This window comes from Mustela putorius, unplaced genomic scaffold, assembly GCF_011764305.1.
Source record: "Mustela putorius furo isolate JIRA1106 unplaced genomic scaffold, ASM1176430v1.1 tig00537227_pilon_pilon_pilon, whole genome shotgun sequence".
Lineage (NCBI taxonomy): Eukaryota > Metazoa > Chordata > Mammalia > Carnivora > Mustelidae > Mustela > Mustela putorius.
In genome coordinates this window covers 44,645,335-44,655,043 of record NW_025422368.1, presented here as the reverse complement: position 1 = coordinate 44,655,043, position 9,709 = coordinate 44,645,335, and positions in this window count along the sequence as shown.

Here is a 9,709-nt window from a genome sequence, read left to right as displayed (position 1 = left end):
CTACAATCATGCCTGAAACTTTGTGTAAATTATCTTAAATTATTTTTCTCTTGGCTCTGAGTTCTTGACCCCAGGAAGAAATTTGGCATCCATTTTATTCTTTAAGACAGAACTTGCAATGAAATATGTTTCTTGTCTCTACTACCCAGCTGCAAGCCATTGGTGGCCAAGAAGTTTCTGTGTCTTAGGGCTTGCCAAAGAGCTAAGGTAAAAAAAAAAAAAAACAATAACAAAAATCAAAAACAAAAAGCTGACAGTACGACTATAAAAACAAAGGACAATCACTCTGGAAAATAGTAGTTAAAAACACCCTATACTACACATAGCTACCCTATGACCCAGCAATTGCACTACTGGGTATTTACCCCAAAGATACAAAGGTAGTGATCCGAAGGAGCACCTGCACCCCAATTTTATAGCAGCAACGTTCACAATAGCCAACTATGGAAAGAGCCCAGATGTCTAAAAATTATATCCTAGGTAAATAGTAAAACAAAAGCTGGTTTAGAGGTAGTTGTGGGGGTGAGTGAAATGGAAGGAGAGGATCAATAGGTCTGAACTTCAAGTCATGGTAAATCATGGGAATTTGATGTATAGCATGGTAACTATAGTTAATGATATTGTATTACATATTATGTAACTTTAAATGGTGATGCGGCAAACTACACTTACTGTGGTGATCACATTTCAGTGTTTGCACATATTGGATCATTTTGTTGTACACCTGAAACTAATATGATGTTATGTATCAATTATACCTCAATCAAGAAAAAAGGAGATATCCAATTCTTAATTTTACCTTTGAACTGGAGCTGTATGAAATTAAAGTAAGTGGTTTGAGATTTTAAAGGTTTTTTTTTAAGATTTTATTTATTTATTTGACAGACAGAGATCACAAGTAGGCAAAGAGGCAGGCAGAGAGAGAGAGGGAGGGGGAAGCAGGCTCCCTGCTGAGCAGAGAGCCTGATGAGGGGCTCGATCCCAGGACCCTGAGATCATGACCTAAGCCGAAAGCAGTGGCTTAACCCACTGAGCCAACCAGACGCCCCTGAGATTTTTAAGTTTTAAGTGAAAACTTATTTTAAGTAAGTTTATGTGATATTTTAAAAAAAGCCCAGATGTCCATCAACAGATGAATGGACATATACATGCACACACACACACACACACAATGGAATACTACTCAGCCGACAATTAAATGTAGTTTGGCCATTTGCAATGACATGGATGGAACTAGAGGGTATTATGCTAAGCAAAATAGGTCAGTCCAAGAAAGACAATTGTCATATGACTTCATTCATATGTGGGATTTAAGAAACAAAGCAGAGGAGCATAGGGGAAGGGAGAGAAAAACAAAACAAGATTAAATCAGAGAGGGAGACAAACTGTTAGAAACTCTTAATCATAGGAGACAGACTGAAGGATATTGGAGGGGAGGGGTGGTGGCATGGGGTCACTGGGTGACAAACATTAAGGAGGTCATGTGATGTAATGGGTGTTATATGCAACTGATAAATCTCTGACCTCTGCCTCTGAAACTAATTATACACTGTATGTTAATTAACTGAATTTAAATTTTAAAAATAAAATAATATAGAAAATAAAAACAGAAGTGCTTGAGTGGCTCAGTGGGTTAAAGCATCTGCCTTCGGCTCAGATCATGATCTCAGGGTCTCCTGGGATCAAGCCCCTCATCAGGCTCTCTGCTCAGCAGGGAGCCTGCTTCCTTCCTCTCTCTCTGCCTGCCTCTCTGCCTACTTGTGATCTCTGTCTGTCAAATAAATAAATAAAATATTAAAAAACAAAACAAAACATATTCTTTAAAAAAAAAAAGAAAAGAAAAACAAAGGGCGTGAAAAGCCAAAAATTTCAGAAGCCAGGGAACATTCCCAAATCTAACCTTACCAAACAATACCATTTGTAAAACATATAAATTAAATTTTTAAGCCATATTCCATTCCTAAAGAACTTTCCAGTGACCCCCTGGCCCAGTCTTCACCCAAGCAGATGCTCCTTCCCCACTTATGTCAGATGTTTAGGGAAGAAAACAACTGTCCTCCAGCAAAGAATAACACATGAGCAATAAATAAAGGCAAATAGGACAGAAGAGAAATAATACGAATGATCCGTTTTGGTGGAAGGCAGAAGGCAACATGAGAGTGAAATGAAAGGTGGGAGCATCTGAAGGAGATATTGAGGGTCTCAGACCTTTGCAGTTGCAAAGGATTTTCTCATTTAACCTAAGAGAAAGACATTCCAAGTCCTATTTAAAGTGCTACAGAAGGCGACAGGTTTAATCTCTAAGACGGTCCCTCAAAGCTGTGATATTAAAGTTGTTACCTTACTGAATGCCTTCACCTGCCATATCCGGTAGGTTAGTCCATGTTCCCACTTTACAGATAGGGAAGTAGAGGCACAGAGAAGACCAAGATACTGCTCAAAATTAAGCAGAATAGGAATAGTCACTGATGCATATCATACGGTAACTCTGTGCTAAATGTTATCTATGTATCATTCAACTCTTCACACCCCCTGGCTCCTACACTTATATTGGAGATAAGGAATCAGAAGTCTAAAGAGATGAAGTAACTTGCTCAAGGCCGCCCAATGCCAAAGCCCAGTTTCCAGTGTGAAACCTTCTGACTTCAAAATGTGATCTCTCAATCTCCACGCCAGCATATGTCAAAGTTTGGTCCCCAGACCAGCAGCAATGGCACCACTTGAGACCTTGTTAGGAATGCAAATTCTCAGACGGACACCCCCAGTCTCATCGAGTCTGAAACTGTGGGGGTGGGGCCGGGTAACCTGCGTTGGAATGAGCCGCTGGATTGCGGGGGCGGGGGGACACTGTTCTGAGTGAAGTTTGGGCGGCCCCTCTGTTTTGCAGGTTCTCGTCAGTCAAATCTAGCTCTTTGAGAAGAAACTCATTCAAACCCCGTGTGACGAAGAGGAAGAATAACGTGCAATATTTTTGAGCCTTAACGCTTAGGAAGCACTTAACGTTTTAGCGACTCTGACCATTATGTGCCAAGTAGAATTTGAAACTGCCCCGCCTGCATTATCTCAATTAAACCCTCTCAAAACTAAACAGGGGAACGGCTACAAATTTCCCATTCGACACAGGAAGAGACTGAGGCACAGAGAAAGTACCTGCGAGCTTCCCAGAGCTAGCGAATGTCACAGAGCTAGCGAATGTCACAGAGCTAGCACATGCCTTGTTTTAAACACAGACCGAGTAAATTCTGGAGCCTGGACTCTCACCCACTTTCTCCTGTATCAGGGGTTGGAAAAAAGGTTGATTAAGCTCCATAGCTTATATTAAATTCCGTTTGAGGCCTCCAGTGTTCAATTCCATTTTGCAGACTCCCACACCTGCTCCAGATCTCTTCCCTCCAACATCACCCTATTGACTCTTGTTAAAAGGCCCATTAGTCCATTAGCCCCGATACTGATGTCTCTCCCAGCATTTTAGACTAAATGTGATAGCAGTTACCTATTCGAAATGCAAACCCTTCTGTTCCCTCTGGGGCCTTGAAACATGTTGCTGAACAATTCTCCGGGTGACAGGAAATTCTTCATGCAAAGGGACAATGATCGTCCCACGCAGAACTGGGGTATCAGCTCTGAATGACAGCCATATAAAAAGAGAAGTAACCACAAAGAGGAATCCAAAATAAGGCAGAAGAAACAGGCTCCAAAAAGTAGCTCTCAACTCACTGGATTCAAGAGGCCATAAAGGTCAGGCCAAAAGGACTGCTGAGCTGTCCCGGGAAAGGCCAGAAAAAGGAACACTGTTCAGAGCCAGCAAGACAAAGCCAACAAGCGTGCCCTAGGCCCTGAAAAGTGAGATAGACAAAGGACAGGGAGCCCGGACTTCCAAAGTGTCACTGCTGCCATGTCCCCCAAACCCAGGCATGAACCCAAAAGGTGTGACAAAGGGTCCAGTCATCACGTCCATTGGGGAAAGGCAGCACGGACACACGAGTCAGGGGTCCAGCAGGAAACAGGGTGATGAGCAGAGCTCCACAAAGGGACTATTGGCCAAGAAGCAGGCAGTCTTCCCGGCTCCCCTGGGGTTTCCCTGTCTCCCAGTCTTCCCAGTCTCCCCCAGCAGCTTCCCGGGGCCTCGGCACCCAAGGCTGCACACTCCGCTGAGCAGTTCGACACAAGGATCGGACGGAGAGAGGTAGAATCAAAGCTATTTGACCTTCTTGAGGCCGAAGGACCAGTTGTCTTTTCTACCCACACTCTTGGACAGGGAGTCATCAGTCCCTTGAAGTGTTCCTATTTCTACTAACCTAGAGAGCCAGCTCTTCTCTGCATCGCTGTCCTGTTGGAGTTCAGGTCTCCTCTGAGCCAAGCCCAGAAGTTCTGTGTATGGTCACTACACTTCCATCTGGCATGCCGGTCCTCCCTCCACATTGCCTCCAGAGTGATTTACCTAAAATACAGGACCAGAGTCCATCTGCAATTGACCGGTGGTGACTCCCCGCTGTCCACGACATGTAGTCTGGGCCCCTTGGTCGTTCTAGGAGGCCTGCCATGACAGCCTGTGCCTTCCTCCCCAGCTTCAGCGGCAGCCAGTCCTCTCCTGGCCATTTATACGGGGCGGTCTCAAACTCCTTGTGCTTTCTAGAGTGCAGACTGCTGTTTTGTGTATTTTTGCTCATGTATTTTCTACTTCCCCCCAATAAAATAGTTCTCACCAATTCACAGAGGGGACATGAAGGTCATGAGCTCAGGCACCTTCACAAAAGGTGCAAACATCATCCTTTGATTTATCTACAAGTAAAGTTAAACGCAGACTCTCAGAGATGCAGGCAGGAGTGAGATGTGAAGACATGCTTCATATCACTTTAAATTCGGGCCCATTATTGGATCAGTCTACCTATACCGCACTGTAAAGGCATTTTTAAAATAAATCTTTTCATTATGTGAATTAAACAACTTTCATATCTCCTTAGACTTTTTTAAAATTTAAATCTCATTTTTCACTCTGCCAGAAACCTTCAAAAATGGCCATGACCTTTCCTTGACCTCTGAGACTGCTGCTGACCCATTTTCTAACCTGTGTCCTCAAACTCCCCTCTTTTCCACGTCACTTCTGTATCTATAGAGACATCTTTTCCTGCCTATTGCACAGTTTACGAAAATCATTTGCTCTGTTTTCCCTATTAGATGATTATCTGCTGGAGATCAGATTCTCCTAGGTACCAAGCAAACACATTTGAGACAAATTCCAGATATTATGATACTAATAACAGAATAATACATAATATGAATACACATATTTCAACAAGGTGTCCTGCATCATTCATTGGATTCTAACATATTTGGATGGATTCAATCTTCCCAGAAATCCTGAGAAAAGAAACTAAGACCGAAGACTCACAGTCAAGAAATGGGAGAGCTCGTGTTATGATCCCAAGGTCCCTGAAATCGAGCCCCAAATCGGGCTTCCTGCTTGGCGGGGAACCTGCTTCTCCCTCTCCTACTCCCCCTGCTTGTGTTCCCACTTTCACTGCATCTCTCTGTCAAATAAATAAATAAAATCTTTAAAAAAAATTTTTTTGGTGTATATCAGAATGACCTGGATGGCTTGTTCCTGAAACATGGGTTGCTGGGCACCCCCCCCCATCCATCAAGATTTTTAAATCAGTAGATTTCCACCGTGCTGCTGTGCTCAGAAAAATAATGAACCCAAATGTTTAAGTTATTTCATTTAAATTCATCATTAAATCATCAGTGATGATTTACTCTGATTAAACAGATAAACTGTATTTCAGAAAGTAAGTCTGTACCTTTCTAAAAAGGAATCAGCTTTATGGAGGATTTTGTGAAGACTTAGTTCTTAAATGTAATCGTCATTTCTCTGAAAGAGCACAAAATTTTGAGACCAGTAGGTCTGGGTTCAAAAACCCCCTGCGACAAGCTCTGTATGTGCACCTACTTTACGACAAGGGAATGGGTGCAGGAAAAGAAACAACCTGTTCAAGTTGTGAAGCCAACACCCCCCCCCGGAACGGCTCCCCTAAGACAAGGCTGAGCTCAAGGCAAAATCTTCCCTGATTGATGATCTGATCAGACCCGCTCAGCCCACTTTCCGCACCCTGTTCTTTCTAGCCTTGTTTATTCCTCCTTGTGAAAGGAAAACCCTTCTCTTCCTGACCTCTGAGATGCCTGCAGATCTCATGGATGGAGCCTTCTCCCTGTCAATATTCCTCTTACCCCATTACAATCATTCCTCCCCCATGTACCCCCACACCTGCTTGCAATAATTCTTGCAAATAAAGTCTCTCTTTACCTAAATCTGGACATATTTTGCTTCTGAGACCAGTTTGCATTTGCCTTGAAATACAAGTGATTTCTCAGCTACCTGGAGTCCTACGTACCTGCTGAGGTATAATCTCCAAATTGTCTTCAAACAGTAACTGATCCCCCTGAATTATAATTAACAGGAGCTTCGAAGTGCTCACTTCCAGCCCTTCTGACCTACTGATGTGACTGCATTATGGTCTGTCATGAAAATCTGAGGTAAATTTTCCCGAGAATGTTCTAGATCCCCATGGAGCGAGCTCCTCTGGGGGCGCACAGTAGACATCCTGGTTTAAGGAACTGAGCTCTCATGGAGGTCTGAAAAGTGATGCCATTTTCTGGAGGCAATTATGCAAGAAGCCCATCCTCTCTGAGTTGAGAGGGCATTTTCAAGCTTATGTTTTCTCAGCAGTTTTGGGATGCTCGAATCTGCCCTACCACATCCTTGTCCTAAGTGGTTGACAAATATCGGGAAACACAGTACCTCATTCCGCATTCAGACCTCTCAGGTACAAAGCACTTCCTTTTCCTGAGGTAAATATGCAGTCTACACCTCCTGTCCATTATTAATTCATTCATAATAACCCCCATCCTAGGGTTTGTGCTATGTGTTAAATTGTGTGACCCCCTCCAAAAAATTTGTTTGTTTGTTTTTTAAGATTTTATTTATTTATTTGACAGAGAGAGAAAGCGATCACAAGCAGGCAGGCAGAGAGAGAGGAGGAAGCAGGCTCCCTGCCCAGCAGAAAGCCCGATGCAGGGCTCGATCCCAGGACCCTGAGATCATGACCTGAGCCGAAGGCAGAGGCTTAACTCTCTGACCCACCCAGGTGCCCACCCCCCCACCCCGCAAATTCTTATGTTGAAATCCTAGCCACTAGCCCCTCAGAACGTGATCTTATTTGGGAACTGGGTTGCTGCCGTTGTAATCACTTAAGATGAGGTCATACAGGAGTATCACGGGTCCCTAATCCAATATGACTATTGTCCTTACAAAAATGGGTTATTTTGGACCACACACTCATGGGGAGAATGTCACTGGGAGAAAGACAGATCAGGGCGATGCTTGTACAAGCCAACGAATCTCAAAGTTTGCTAGCGAACCATCAAAATCTAGGAGAGGCAGGGACTAGATTCTTCCTCACAGCCCTCAAAAGGAACCCACCCTGCCAATACCTTGATCTCAGACTTCTAGCCTCCAAGACTGCACAACAATAAACTGTTGTGTAAGCCACCCAGTCTGTGGTACTTTGTATAGCAACCTAGCAAAATAATGCAGATTGTTATTAAAGATAATAATAATGATGAAAGATGCTAATATTTATTAAATCTTTACTCTGTCCAAAAAATCTTCCTCAGTGCAATGCTATGAGGTAGGTACTTTTTAAAATCCTTATACAGTAGACAGAATAATGAGTCCCAAAAGATGTCCACATCCTCAGCCCTAGAGCCTGTGAATGTAAATATGATAGATTGCATGGGAAAGGGGAATCAAGTTTGCAGATAGAATTAAGGCTGCTAATCAGATGACTCTGAGATGGAGAGATTATCCTGGATTATTTGAGTGGGCCCAGTGTGATCATAACAGTTCTTAAACTGAACAGGGAGAAGAAAAGAAAACCGGAGAGATAACAATGTGGGAGGACTTGGCCCAGCATTTCTGGTTTTGAAGATGGAAGAAAAGGGCCAGAACCTGGAATACAGGTGGCCTGTAGAGGGTAGAAAAAGAGAAAATGGATTCTTTCCTAGAGCTTCCAGAAAGAATGCAGCCCTATTGATACCTTGATTTTAGCCCGGTAAGACCCGGTTAGAGTCTGACCTCTGACTGTAAGATAATAAATTTAGATTGCTTTTAAGCCACTGTATTCACTATAATTTGTTAAAAGAACAATGAATATACCCCAATTCCACATAAGGGATCCATGGTCCAGAGAGTCTATATAATGTGTCCAAGGTCATACAGGTAGACATGATGAAGCCAAAGTTGGAACACAAGTCTTTATAATACAGAGCCTCTATTTCTACTCACCGTGATAGTTTTAAAAAAGATTTTATTTATTTATTTGAGAGAGAGAGCACAAGCAGAGGGAGCAGCAGGCAGAGGGGAAAGGAAAGACGCAGGCTCCCTGCTCAGCAGGGAGCTGGATGAGGGGTGCTATTCCAGGACCCTGGGATCAAGACCTGAGCCAAAGGCAGACGCTTAACTGTCTGAGCCATCCAGGCGCCTCTACCATGATAATTTGTAAAACAAGTTCTAGTCCCTCTAGACATCTTTGCACATATTTGCAAGTATATACCATATCCTCCTTTAGCTTTCCCTAGAAAAAGCATAGTTTCATTAGCCAATCTTCAGATGACAATTTTAAGTCCCCTAACCATCCTGGAAAATATGGCAGCCAAGTTGCACACAGTGCTAGTCATGCTCCAACACCACCTTCATGAGTTTCAGTCCACCTTTGCCAAAATGGGATTTATAATGCATTAAATTCAAGCAATACTTTTTGACTTTTTTTTTTAAATGAAGTGATAGTTTTCTTATATTGACAAATTGGCTGTGAACTTAATGTTCCTACAAAATGAGTCATTTGAGTTGGAACATTAATTTCTTTGAGCAGCCGGGTCCTCTTTAGTCTGAGAAAAGTGGCATTGCTCTGTCCCTGCACAGATCATCTCCAGAAAGTGCCTGCACTTGGCTATAGTAGTGATAGCTCAGGCTTCCTTCTTGCCCTCCCATCCCGGCTCTCAGATCCTGGAGGGGATCACGCCGCTCAGAAAATGGGTATACCGTGAGAGACACCCCGCCAGCTTTGCCCCAGCTGGAAAGAAGAACACACTCAGCTCTCACAGTGTTTTGGTATTGGCCCTTGAAAGCAAATGTTAACTTTTCCCAACCAGTTGTTAAAACTCAGCCATTATTATTATATAAACTTACAACTTGACTATTTATATATTTTTTAAAGGTATTAAATACTCAAAACCCATCACTACCTGATTCTTTCACCACATTGGACTATTATCTCTGCTCTTGAGGTTATCTTTGGCTACTCTATCCATAGGACTGGAATCCTGTGTCATGGTGCACTGCTGCGCATCTCTTCCCAATGCCAAGTTCAGCTATGTCACGTTGATAGCTTGCCATGAGCCGAGTGGGTAGAATTACACCCCAGAAATCAACAAATGCTATGAATGAGAGGATCCCTCTTGCCCTTGGCTGGGTGTCAAACATTTACCAGTGCACCACCTCCATCAGGAAACCTTCCCACCTCGAATCCCCAAAACACACACCAACACGCCACCCTGCTCCCCTTGTCCAGGACTGAAGTCACCGGCCTCATCATTTCATCCAATAATTATAAAGGACAAAGTAAACATCTCTGTAGGGTTGGGTTTTTTT